Here is a 15,174-nt window from a genome sequence, read left to right as displayed (position 1 = left end):
AACTAAATATGCCCATTTGACTTTATGTATTTATGACCCCATATAATTTTTTGTCTGATGGTTCTAAAGTTTTCTGGTTTATTTGTTTGACCACCGCCGTATCTCATCCAAGTTATAAGTATGAGTAGTAATTATGGATTTTGTTCATTTTTTTATTTATTGATTTCAAATTATCCAGAGTCATTTGAAATATTAGAAAATTTGATCCATACTGATTAAAAAATAATGTCGAAATAATTTTCCAATTTGACTGTTCACCTTCTATTAATCGTTTTACCCTTTTAATTTTTAATATCAGTATCTATCATTCCAAGAACTGCAGATTTTTTCATGTTAATTGTTTTTCTTTTAATTTTTTCTTGTTTATGGTCCCAAATGAAGTCATAAATTATTTTTTTTATTTTATAAAGTGAATCTTTGTCGATTTCAGATACAGAAACTAAATATGTTATATTTCGTAAAACCAGAGATTTCACAACAACTTTTTTTCCGATCATTGTTAACTTTCTTTTTTTTTCCATGAGTAAAGATTTTTTCAGATTTTTGAAGTTGTTTTTTTATGCTAAAATTCATACATGAAACATACATATACATGCAGAATATGGCGGAGTTATACATGTTAGCGTGATCAAAATCCTCAACCTAACATTGGACAGTGGAGTCACAGTATAACAAAAGGGTTTAACTTATTAGATTGATACCAAAAAAAATACATCCAACAAAATCAGTGGAAGCGGCCGAGAACTTGTACAAGCTAACAACAAAACAACATTATGTACAGTTTTAAAAATAAAGTCAGAAACTGTTTCCACTATTGTTTTTTATATATACATTTAACGTTAAATTGCAATTATAACAGACTATGAAAACGGGTTTCCGCCTATACCACACACATTAATACCGTGTCAAAAGATGTTCTGAGTACCTCACACTGAAGATAAAGAGCCGAACATGTTGACAAAATCGTGAGCATAGGATCAGAATATCATCGAACCAAAAACAAATTGTTATTAAAGCAATTAAAATTAAAAATTCAATGTTTGAAATTCACAGAACAGAGTAGCATAATATTATCAATCAGGAGTTCCTTGCATGGAAAAATTTCCTAAGATAGTATTTTGGCTTACATTTAGTGAAAGACACAGATAAGAACGTTGTGTTTCTAATTTTCTATTTTGTTAGGATGAAATTCGGACCCTACATACTTATAAGCCACACATGAATAATATGTAAACGAATGAAATTGGGTATTTATTCATGTTAATTATCCGGATGCAGATTCCAAAGTATCAACACAAATTAAAAGAATGTGCACTTATAAATGATCACATGTTGTTCATAGTATTTACCCATTTACCTTTTTTTGTATTGTACTCCTGTCATGTAATGTTGTCATTTTAATTGTATTAAACATTGTCTTAAAAGCGGAAAGGGGGGGGGGGGTTTGGCAGGCCATAAAACCAGGTTCAATCCATCATTTTTTTCTAAAAATGTCCTGTACCAAGTCAGGAAAATGGCCATTGTTATATTACAGTTCGTTTCTGTGTGTGCTACATTTTAATGTTGTGTTTCTGTTGTGTCGTAGTTCTCCGCTTATATGTTATGCGTTTCCCTCAGTTTTAGTTTGTAACCCGGATATGGTTTTTTTTCTCAATCGATTTATGAGTTTCGAACAGCGGTATACTACTGTTGCCTTTATTTACCATAATATATCAAACGTAAAAATATTTTTGGGGACTGAGTGTGAGTCCAACAATAGAGATTTATAACCTATTTTTATCATGAAAGGACAAACATATTTCCACAATATTTATTATAAACAGTTTGTAAGTCGTCTGAGTTAGAGACGAACTGGTGTGATATCGAAGGCAACTTTGATCAACATCTGGTTAACCTTCGGGAGATTCTGACATCACGTCCATTTTTTGTGGTGTTTGTCGCGCTTTGTGTTTACTTTTCCATTTTGAGTTCGGTATATTGTTAAAAAAATGTCTTTGACCGTCTAAATGTTTTCAATTTAAAATTGAAGATCTCGGTTTATCTTTTGCTACTTTTTTAAATATCGCCACATATTCATGTACATATCTTAAGTATGGAACCTTGACAGTGGCTGTCCTCTGGTTTATTTGGTAGAATACCGGTAGGATGTCGATGAAGATTTTATAGGTTTGATTTTGAATCCACAACTTGTTTAGACTCTATTTTGTAGAGTTGAACATATTGTTCATACGAATTTATATTGTTGAAGAAATGTTTTGTTTTGATAAGTGTTTTTTTTTTTTGTTAAATCTGTCAACTGGTGTCTCATCGATAAATATATATTAACAATTGACAATGAATAAGGTACCAATTTATAATCTGTTTACATTTACAACGGCACTTGCGCCCCTTGTTTCATAAAATGTAATAATTGTTTTTAGAGACGACAAATAACAAGCAATACAAACCAAACCATATACCGACAATGATCACAGCTACTCCAGAAAAATTAGACGACATTGATTCAGATAGATACCCTATATCCTTTGGTTTTTGTTTATTATTATATATCGCCTTATGTTTCTGTTGGTAAAAGTTAATAGATATAACCATTGGCATGATTAGTTGTCATTATACATATCATTGTTGGGTGTTTAAATGATTGAGTCAAGAAATTGTGAAAGATGTTTATATATAGCAGTCATTTAAGGTTAAAACAATGGACCAACACGAAATATTATAGGCTTAACCATAATATTTCTTTACCATTTTGGACGCAGGAACTGTTGCAAATACTCTGGCCGGTGCTCCACTCCCGTCATATATGTTTATAGCTGGAATAAATACGGTTGACCCTGAAGGAGGGATTCTGTCTAGATTAGCAACATTCAATACTACTGGAATATTTCTTTGAAACAGAAAAGTAAATCCTGACAAATCAATTCTTGCAGAATTCAAGTAAATAGCCGGAGTATCACTCCCCACTATATGAACAGAGCGAAATTTCGCTAAAAATGTAATTGCATTGAATTCAAAGGATGGAAATCGATACGAAGTTATATCGGAAACGGTTTTAGTATTGAAAACGACATTCGGATCCGGGTATCTTTTATCCCATCCGGAACTCAACAGAACAACTGCTCCATTCGGAATTCGTCCATATGTTGACTCCCATCGCCTTATGTCCGACATTTGAATTTTGTAGTTCGGATTCTTCGAGACTTGTTTTCTGACATCTATGATAACTCCCGGGCCAAATAACTTTTCTAAAGGAAGCTCGTGCATGCGTAGTCTGTTTTTGAAGAAGTGTGACGGGGAATCTATATGTGTTGAGCTGTGTTCAGATGTTTTAATATAGTTAGTTTCAAACCTACATAATATAAAATACATATTGAAAACATAGTTATTAAAAGAGAAACATACCTTGAAGCAAAATAACCAGGCCTACCAAAATATTTTTTCGGGATTTGATTGTAGTGCGATTTTTATCTGTAATTGTAAATTTGATTATCACCGATGATTAGATTCGGAAATTGAAATTTGAGAATACTTGCAGTTACTGAAACTAGCTCAAAGCCAAAAACAATCATGTATCAGAAACTAAAAGAATACATATAAAGATAAAATTAAGCACAAATATCCCCATTAGAGAGACAAAAATAGAAATGCCAAATTGACAAAAAATACATTATCCTGCAAGTAAGGATACGTTATAATAAGTTGTTGAGAATTCAAAATCCTTGAAAACAAATAAAAATGTGTGCGTTAGGAGTGAACAAGAACGAAGTTGAGGGTTGGTTTCTAACTTAATTTCTTCAAGTGTGAAAAATCTATCAACAACTTCTAATCATCAAATTGCAGGACAGTCTTAAAATTATCAGATCGATTAAATTGTTTCTTAAATTCTAAAATTTGAACTTATATATAAAGTTGTCTTATTTGCATGCATTCCACTTCTTCTTATATCTCATTTCAATAGTAGTTAGCCAAAATGGCTCCTTGCAAGATAAGTATGACATTCCAGTTTTAGAGAAACTTATTTCTAGCTTATGAAAGATAGAAACAGACGTAACAGGAGCGAATATAGTTATCAAAAGGAACCAGGATTATAATTTAATAAACCAGACGCGCGTTTTGTCTACATAAGACTCATCAGTGACGCTCAGATCAAAATTACATCGTTAATGACCTTTTCTACTTACCAATTACCTCCAAGTGCCTGGCTGATAGATCTGTTTACAATTTCAAAACTGTATGGTGGAAAGAATGGAGCCGTCAGAGGTTTTGGTCCATGTACATGAGAAAGATCCACTACACGAATATCAGAACAGCTTGAAGATGTTACGGCATTAATTCCATTTACTAAACACACAAATAAAACGAAAAACACGGTCTCAGTTGTCCAATGCATATTTATTGTATGAAAATGACATCAGCTTGTGTAGAATATAAATAGGATAATGTCTCCTTGAATTGTTTTAGTACGTACATGCGGTTTAAAATCGGTAATTAATTACATAACAACGTAAATGACCTTTAGAACACATATATCACGGATATAAATAAAAAATATAATTTTTATAAAATCAACGTCAGACGGACGTATACGGCACATAATAGATATATGCTCTTCCACTGCGTCGATAGCTTTCCATTCCACCGTTCAATTCAGAAATTCAAGATACAGGAAACGAGGCTTACATTACTGCTATGTGGATGGAGAGTTGTATCATTGGCACTCACACCACATCTTCCTATATCTCTATATATATATATATATATATATATTGTATTGCATTGGCTCCAATGTGGAATCTATTTCTCTTATGATTTAATATGGAGGTACACTCTCCAATAATTTGCAACATAGTTGTGTCTGTTTTGTGGGTTGTTATCGTACATAGTCGCTATTTTCTGGATATAAAAAACCCCCCGGATAAAACAATTGAAGATGATATGACGTCTGAATTGTATTTAGACCAATAATGAAATCATTTCAAAACTCTCTGGGAAATTATAGAAACACATACATCAAATATTGGTCACCAGTCACAAATATTTAACAATTAACTGGCTTATTTCTGCATACTTAACCTGACTATAAGAACCTGAAAATTAGGTCAAAGACATATTTCTTGTCTTATTGATATGCAATCGTTCTTACAAACTTAAAACAAAATATGTAAATATGTTTCATTAATGTTTCCTTTCATCAATCATATGAATGATAAACTCCAAAGCCAAATTTTGAACCATTTTTTGTAAAATTTTCTAATTTTTAAGGGCTTCATTTTAGAAATGATTGTGAAATATTATTAGTTACATAGCTTTGATCGAACCCCATATGGAATGTACTGACCCCGTTTATATCGTATTAAATCACTATCACACTATGTAACGACTTTATTGTATCGACTATCTTTATTTATTGAATTAAGATTAGAGTTGTCTCAATTACAATCATACCACATCCTCTTATTTTTATACTAAAATGTCCAAGTGTTCAATTTTAAGAACCTTCTTCTATTGGTCTGCACAAAAAACTAATGTCAACAATAACAATTAAATATCAACACCTTGATAGAACAATATTCAATAGAACTTACAATTCATTTGAGTAATGAAATAGTGCCAAATTGGTAGCTCAACTACTAACCGTGTATTGAAATAAGCCACGCATCACTACTAACCTGATAAGGAATATACACGGTCTCCACGCGGACGCTTTCAATCAATTATATTCCTAAGATGAGTCTTTTGTAGACGAAACGCGCGTCTGGTGAATATACAAAATTTAGTCCTGGTATCTATGATGAGTTTATTCCTAAATATATATAGGAGGTACTATAAATTATAATGATAATCAATGATGATCACGTATTTCGTGTATGTAACAAATGCTTAACAATTAAATAAGTATAATCTTAATCATATTGTTTCTGACTTTTTGTACTGACAAACTTATTGAAATGTTGCGCTTTGTATGTTTAATATTGTCTTTATTATATATGATTTTAAAAACTAACACTTTCAAACCTCGTTTAAGTTACCCGTCTTATTATAGTTTATAAATGTTGTAGGTCAAAATATATACGAAATTAAATGACGTTAGGAATCCAAATTTCTGAAAAGTTTTATCCTATACCATGTATACGGCTAGAGTAATATTTGTCTGATTAGACAATCCTTAGTATTTTGTTAAATTCGAAATAGAAAGTTTATGAAAATCATCATTTTTTGTTTTATTAATTGTAAACATATAGTTCAATAGAAAAATATTCATCTGTAGTATGTGTCATCAAAATAATAAATCTTTAAGATTTTTGTTTATTAGTTGAAAAAAGGTGCATCTTTTAAAATAAAACAAACGGCTTCCGGCTATATTTGCTTACGTTTAAAACATGTAGTAGTTTTAAATTGATTACAAAAATTACATGACACAGGTTAAACTACTACTTGTACTATGAAGTAAAGTCTCTGTTACATGAATACCATCCCTCTTCACATAAATTAACCAATAATTATGTATAAAGAAACAAAACAAAAAAAAAACAATGATATTGAACTTATAGTGTATATCAAAGTACTGTCAACTCGAGTACACATGAACCAGGTAGTCAATATAACCGTACTACAAACAAACCTCGCATAGGATGAAAAACAAATTATTAGGGGAATTTGTGTAATAATACATGTACGCAAATATACTAAACGGACTTAAGCTACATATAGTTATATTATATCAGGTTGTCTGTCCCGTATATAAATAAACCATTGTAATTACAGGATACACATAAACCACGAAATTAAATGTTCAACAAATGACAAATTTCCTAAAGGCTTATTTGCAGATTTAAGCAAATCCACGAAATTGATTATCTAAAAACATGTATTTTTTCTTATTTAACGAATATTGGTATCCACGAAATAAATGAATCCACAGTGGTACTTTAAGTTTTGAAATATGATGCTTCTTTTTATATTGAATAGTTTTACATGCATGTATGCTTTTTCGGGGACTTAATAGTTGATTATGTGATATGGTTTTGTTCATTGTTGTAGGCCGTACGTCGGCACATAATTTTTAACTTTTATGACATCTGATCTGTTGTGGAGGGTTGTCTAATTGACAGTCATACCACATGTTATGATTGCTATATATGAATCAATTACTGGCAGTTCTTCTGGTGTATATTTAGAGATACGAGGATTGAGTTTTGCAGAAACGAAATGGTACGTTTAAAGTTGGTGTTGAACTTACTCAATTGTGTAAGACTAATCTGCACTAATAATAGATTTTTTGTGTTGGTCTCAAGGTAAAGAAATCCGTACAGCAAATGTGTTACATATCGAGTCACTGTATTCGGTATCCTTCTATTCTAGGAACCTACATTTATATCGATTGTTGGTTTTGTAGAATCAGAATGGTTCTATACTATGCAAATGGGGGATGTTTAATTGAGCTAAGATGTCTGTGTGGGTTATTTTCCAACAGAGGATGTTTCATTAGCCTGTAATGCAGTGGTTGTAGTTTGTTTGAGTGTAAAATTTTGTTTTTCGTTCTTTTTTTGTACATTTATTATGGTGTTCGTTTTCTTGTTTGTCATTTGTCATTTCGGGGCCTTTTAATGCTGACTATGTGGTCTGGACTTTGCACATAAGGGTAAAGCGATGGTGAAGGCTCTTCCATTAACCTCTTTTTTTTTTGTTTGTAAAGAAGCAAACGGCTGGCACTGTGATTTTTCAGAGGGAGGAGTTTTTGAACAGCCAGCATGAACAGTTGTCGTATCTAGGTCAAATATGTCAATTTTGGAATGTAACACATTACAGGCATAATAAATGATAAAGTAACAACATGTACATCATTTAAGAGTATGGAAGTGTTTTAAGTTAATGAAATATATTGAATGCATGGCAATTTGATAAAATTCCTTATTCTGTAGTAGACAATATACATGATATACGCAAAACATGTTTATTGGTATTAGAGCATGGGTTTATTCATAAAACGAAAGAGGCACGCCATATAAGAATCATTTTTTATAAAACTTTGTGTTTTTCATATCATCTATATGTATAAAAAAACATATGTATATGTTTTAGATTTAAGGATGATGTCCATTTTCACCGAACAAGTACGCGTGTTTAATTAGAGACAGGCTGCAGTCCGACTCCGGGTGAGAAATTTCTTGCTGTGTTGAAGACACATTGGTGGACATTACACATTTTTTGTTTTTTGTCGGGTTGTCGTCTCTTTGACATTCTCAATTGTATTGAAAGTTAATATCATGTTTTGTAATGATCTGTTTGTCTTCAATCCTTTTATCATACCTTTGAAAATAATTAGTTATTTTCAATTTCCTGTTGTCCTTAGTATTCCCTTGATACATAATGCGGATTTGTTTAGCGAATATGCTAACATATATATTAGAGTAGATATAGTTGACATCGGGAATGCTATAAACAAACTTCCAGAGAGTTCTGGTTGTTCTGATAATGCTTTTTAGATGGTCAAGCCTTTAAAAATTGTTGAAAATGCCTGCATCAAGTCAGGAAGATGACAGTTGTTGGTCATTCGTTTGTGTGTTTTGTCATTTGATTTTGCCATTTGATTAGAGACTTTCTATTTTGAATATTCCTCGGAGTTCAGTATTTTTGTGATTATACTTTTTAATACATTTGGTTTTCGATGCCTTTGTTCTCTAACATATCCAAACGAAAGAGAAGAAGCCGTAAGTAATTCTGAGTCATCAAACGCAGGACTTTTTATATAATGTTTATTCAATTATAAAAGGTAACGATCAGAAAACCGTTAAACAGTTCTTAAGAAACAATCTAACAGCCTAATTTATAACAACTATTTGTAAGACAACCAGTGAAGCCTACTGACTTTGAACAGGCACATAATGAATATGGCGGGGATAAGCATGATTGTAAGGGGTTCATCTTAGTGTCACCTGGTACACCACAACATATATTAAAACCAAGCTCAACATATTAGCACGAAACACATAAAAGCTATCCGATTTATCAATGAAATTACATTGATCGCTTTTTTCCACAAATAAAAATGCTGTAAACCCAAACGCGGTCAGCACGAACAAGTTTTGGTATGTACACACCGTAAAAAATCACCACTATCAAAACCTTTAAAAAAATAAACGTGTTTTAATGGCAAGCAAAGTCAACAAAAGAAACATGATACAAATTTTAATGTTAATCATTACGTCTAATTTGATATCCTTTTTTTTCGTTTTTGACCCTGGAACTGTTTATATATAGCAGTCATTTACGATTAAAACAATAGACAGATACGAAATATTATGAGCTTAACCATAATATTTCTTTACCATTTTTGACGCTGGAACTGTTGCAAAAATTCTGGCAGGAGCACCACTTCCATCATATATGTTGATAGCGGGAACGAATATTGTCGATCCTGAAAGAGGTAGTCTGTCCAGATTGGCAACATTCAATACCACAGGTATGTTTCTTTGAAATATAAATGTGAAATTAGACAAATCAACTTTACCCGGTGGTGAGTCGCCAATAGACGGAGTGTCACTTCCAACTACGTTTACAGAACGAAATTTCGCTAAAAATGTAATTGCTTTGAATTCATAAGACGGAAACTCGTATGAAGAAACATCAGAAGTGTTTTGAGTATTGAATACTTTAAATGGAACTGGGTATCTGTTTGACCATCCGGAATTAAACAGAACGACTGCTCCCTTCGGTATTCGTCCATGAGTTGCTTCCCATCGTTTTATGTCCGATACTTTTACTCTGTAATTCACATTTCCCGAGACCTGTCTCCTGATATCTATGATAACTCCTGGTCCATATAATTTGTCTAATGGAATCTCGTGCATGCGTTTTTTTGTTTTTGTAGAAGTGAGAAGGGGAATCGATGTGAGTTCCACTGTGTTCAGATGTTTTAATATAGTTAGTCTCAAACCTATATTGATGAAAATTATATTAGAACCAGAGCATTAGTTAAAAGACGAAGTAAATATACTTGCCCACCAAAATATTTGTTTGGACATTTATTATAGTGAGATATTTTTTCAAAAGTATTATTACATTTATTTAAACATTTGTCAACTTTGTTAACTGTTATTCCACACCTTTAGAATGTATGTTTGTATAATCTGTAGCTATCGTATAAATTTCTGCAAAACCGATGATGATAATGAAAACAACGTCTGTTTATCTCATTGAACCATAAACCTTTGAATTGCTTTACATGTTGGTAATATGCACTTTTATAATTTACAATGCGATATGGGTTTTGTCTAATATTGGCATTTGAATACGCGGAATATTATCTTTGGTGGATAGGTGTCTCATTTGCCGCGATAAATCATCTTTTTATACATGGGTTGTTTTTTCAAAACACGTAAGCCCAAACGTCTTCTTGTAAGATATGTATAATATTCATATGTTTAGGAAAAGTAGTTGTTTTATGAACTCTGTATGCATCACACCTTGTAATTTAAAAAACAAATTGTAAACATTATTTGTATATCATTTTCATAAATATGTATACATTATTTTTATCAATTTGTCTAATGTAACTTCATGCCATGTTCATTCAGAAATTTCACTCGACCTTTTACTTGATATTTTGAAAGAACTATATGCTATCGCTCTAACAGGTTGATCACGATATTCGCCAACTCGAGTTTCTTAGGTGTTCAAATTTCTATTGAGATATTACTGAACATTAAGTTTATTATTACTCTGAGAGTGCATTGATTTTTAAAACTGATGACTGATATTAATTTCGTTAAATTGTTCAATTACCAACATCAATTATCATCTGTAAAACCTTAAAAACTAATTGAGATGAGTATTGCACTTAAATTACACCGAAAGAAATCCTTACACATGCACATTATCTGAAGGATGTACACTTTTCTTCTTTTGTATTGTTGTAAAGAAATCGGAGTGCGCTAGCTATATTCATGTTAAAACATTCAAAACTTTGAACGCTGACCTTCACTTTTTTGTCGTAATTAAGAAACATACAATTTAAAAAGATATTTTTTAACAATTTACAAAGTACTTGTTCTATAGTTAAAATGATTAAAACAAAGTAGGTGCCAAAGGTTATGAATGATAAGAGAGAAATATATTCTGTCGAATTGGCAATTGCTTATATCTCAATAGCTTTTAGAAAAACCATGTTCAAATCACCTTTTTCATAAAATGCCCTGTACCAAGTCAGGAAAATGGCCATTGTTACATTATAGTTAGTTTCTGTGTGTGTTACATTTCGCTCTTATGTCTCTATTGTGTCGTAGTTCTCTTATATTTGATACGTTTCCCTCAGTTTTAGTTTGTAACGTGGATTTGCTTTTTCTGTTTCGATTTTTGAATTTTGAACAGCGGTATACTACTATTGCCTTTAAGCTTAGCTATTGTACTACTATTAATTTATAACAGCCTTTTTGAAACCTAATTATTTTCGAAGCTAAATCCTTAATTACATGTGTTACTTACCAATTACCCCCAAGTGCCTGGCTGATAGATCTGTTTACAATTTCAAAACTGTATGGTGGAAAGAATGGAGCCGTCAAAGGTTTTGGTTCATGTACATGAGAAAGGTCCACTACACGAATATCAGAGCAGCTTGAAGATTTTGCACAATTTATGTCGTGTATTAAACACACAAATAAAACAAATAACACGGTCTTAGCTGTCCAATGCATCTCAATTGTGTAAAACTTTTATCCTCTCGTATAGTACACAAATAGTATCTTGTTTTAATTGTTTTAAATAGTAAATGTATATTAGCTCACATAATTAATGACATAACAACGTCAATGACCTTTAGAACACATATATTACGGATGTATTCAACCTTAATATCACCTAAAGACCGCCCAAGGAACTACAAATTCTAGGAAGTATATTTGTTTCCTGGTTAACATTTAAAAAAAAAAGTTTTGTAACTAGATTATATAACCACTACATAATGACAATGAGGCAATGATAAAAATTCACGTCAAACAAACGTATACTGATCACAACATATATAAGCTCTTCTACTGCTTCCAGATACATATCTCTTCATTCCATCGTTCAATTATGAAATTTAATATACGAGGCTTATAGATTGTATTGCGTTTGATCCAGTGTAAAATCTGTTTTTCTGGTGGTCTTATTTATGCAGGCATATTTTTCAATTATTTGTATGAGGAATGTGTTCCTTTGTGAGTCATCTTCATTATATTGTTGTTTTTGTCTTGACACAATAGGAATAGTTATCTTAGGTACCAGGAGTATAATGTAATACGCCAGACCCGCGTTTCGTCTACATAAGACTCATATGTGACGCTCAGGTCAAAATAGTTAAAAAAAAAAACCAAACAAGCGCAAAGTTAAAGAGCATTGAGGACCCAAAATTCCAAAGAGTTGTGCCAAATACGGCTAAGGTAATCTGTTCCTGGGATAGAAAGTCCTTATTTTTTTCGAAAAAAAAATCAAGGTTTTGTAAAAGGAAATTGATAAAAATGACCATATAATTGATATATATATATATCAACACCGAAGTGCTGACTACTGTGCTGGTGATACCTTCGGGAAACCAGAAGAAAGCAAGAGAATATAACTCTTTTTTTTATACCAATGAAAAAGTGGTATCGAAAACTTTCGGGGGAAGTATAAATGAGCTCAGAATTAAGGAAATATCAAATACGGGTCACCGGTCGCAAATAGTTACCCAACCAAGGGCTTATACCTGACCACTCACTTGACTTCTTGAGCGTGAAAATTAGTTCAAAGCTATTTAGCATGTCTGACTAATATGCAATCCTTGTAAAAATTTGCAACACAATATATTTCATTAAATTTTGCTTCAGGTGATAATTTCGAAACCCAAACTAGGATATAAATGTGTTCACATGTCAAGGTCTCAGAATTCTTAGGGAATTCAATTTTATTTGACAATTGAAAACAATCATAAGTACTCTTATACATTTCATTTTGTAGCTGAGAAAAGTGCATGTTTAATTGATGTTTTAAATTCAATGAACCGCTTTCGGCTATATTTTCTTACGCTAAAACATGTAGTTGTTTTGAATTGATTACATGAATTACATGACACAGGTTAAATTACTACTTATCTCGTCTCCATAGCATGAATTTCATCCCCTTTTATCTACATTAAACAATAAATGTGTAAGTAGAAAAACAAACAACAAAAATCAATGACATTGAAATTATAGTGTATATCACAATACTGTCAACTCCAGGACATATGTACCAGGTAGTCAAGTTGACAGTACTGCAAAAAAATAACGACCCGTAGGATGAGAAACAAATTATAAGGGAGGGACATTTGTGTAATTATCCATGTAAGCAAGTATACTTAACGGACTTTAGCCATAGTTAAATTATACCCGGTTGTCTGTCAGTTATATAAATCAACCATTACTTTAACCAATAACTTGAGGTACCTATTCTACAACTCATGCATATTTGCAATTTTATCCTGTTCTCGATATTCCCTTATTGAAGAATAAGTATTCATATTGTGAACATCCTTAAATAAATGAGTAAGGTAAATTGACATTAGAAAATAGACAATGTGTGTGTGTGTTGAACAATGCTACATAAAACGAAAGTAATAAATAAGAATGGTCTTGGATTGGGTACCATTTTTGAACAAATGGTGTTCTTAAAATCCAGACAAAGTAAAACTAGATTCAACAAAATTGCTTATGATAGTTATGGCTGTTTTGATAATAAAATTTAGGTTGTAAGGCTAAAAAAAAGTTTGATACAGTTGGCTTTCTCTACCTTGGTTCTACCTTGGTTCTCAAACTACCTGACGAAAGGAAAGCGGCCGTAAGAAAATATTGGTCACAACACGCACGATGTTTTACCTATCGTATATTCAGCTCTTTTATAACAATTACATTTACGAAAAAATACACAAATCAAGAACAACCATTAAATTACAGTCTCATGGCTTTGGAAAGTCAAATAGAAAAGATTGCGTGGTTAAACATGATTGTTACCGCCTCATCCGTGTCTCACCTGGAACAGCTCAATATAAGAACAGACCAAAAAAGTTAGTTCCAAAAGGCCGAACATTATGGTACGGAACACATAAAAGAACCAACAGAAAATCGATGTTGAGTTGATAACATTTGAGATTAATTTTATCCCATTGACTAATGAGTTTAAACTGTGTATATCACAATTGAAATGCGTTTTAAACAGCATACCGGTAAAAATTATGATATGAAATCGACAACCCAAATATGAGGATATATTAGAAAAATTTAGTGAAACGTTAACTTTAACATGTTTAACTTTAATATATAAAGGCAACAGTAGTACACCGCTGTTCGAAAGTGATAAATTGATTGAGAGAAAACAAATCTGAGTTACAAACTAAAACTGAGTAAAACATCAACTTTAACAGGAAAACAACGAAACAAGAGAAACAGTGCACCAAAAAACCAAAACGACAATGCAACACACAGATAAACGAACTATAAGATTGCAACAGCCATTTTTCTTACTTGATAAGGGACATAAACGTGAAAATTAAAATCATTGAGGTAATGATTTATCAGTTATACATCAACTTCACTTAATGAAGTATTCAACGTCAACACAAACGCGGTCATCGCAAACAGGTTTTGAAATTCACACACCGTACAAAGAAGCTTAAGGAACAGCCCTTAAAAAAAGAAATATTAAACGATTTTTATCAATGTGAATGTTAGTCACTCTATAAAAGATTAATGTTAAATATTCTGTTTAATCTAATATCTTCTTTTCAATTTTGACGCTGGAACTGTTGCAAATATTGTGGCCGGTGCACCACTTCCATCGTATATGTTGATAGCAGGAACAAATATTGTCGACCCGGAAAGTGGGAGTCTGTCAAGATTAGCAACATTCAGTACCACAGGTATGTTTCTTTGAAATAGAAATGTAAAATTGGACAAATCAACTCTACTGGTAAGTGAGTCGCCAATAGACGGAGTGTCACTTCCAACTATGTTTACAGAACGAAATTTCGCTAAAAATGTAATTGCACTGAATTCATAGGATGGAAATTGGTAGGAGGTAATATCAGAAGTGTTTTGGGTATTGAACACTCTATTTTGATTTGGATGTCTGCTAGACCATCCGGACCGATATTTTTACTCTGTAATTCACGTTTCTCGATAC

The 15,174-nt window shown here is 32.0% G+C and overlaps 1 long non-coding RNA gene across 1 annotated transcript; it reads right to left on the bottom strand.

The window, feature by feature from the left end:
* Window positions 1-2,654: 2,654 nt before the first annotated feature.
* On the bottom strand, window positions 2,655-4,551 carry LOC139495547 (uncharacterized). The gene is made up of 2 exons (XR_011657392.1): window positions 4,182-4,551; window positions 2,655-3,349 (listed from the first exon to the last, which is right to left on the bottom strand). It is a non-coding gene; the product is annotated as an uncharacterized lncRNA (long non-coding RNA).
* Window positions 4,552-15,174: the final 10,623 nt, after the last annotated feature.

Source organism: Mytilus edulis, chromosome 11, assembly GCF_963676685.1.
Source record: "Mytilus edulis chromosome 11, xbMytEdul2.2, whole genome shotgun sequence".
NCBI classification, from domain to species: domain Eukaryota; kingdom Metazoa; phylum Mollusca; class Bivalvia; order Mytilida; family Mytilidae; genus Mytilus; species Mytilus edulis.
This window is presented reverse-complemented; position numbering and strand designations above follow the sequence as displayed.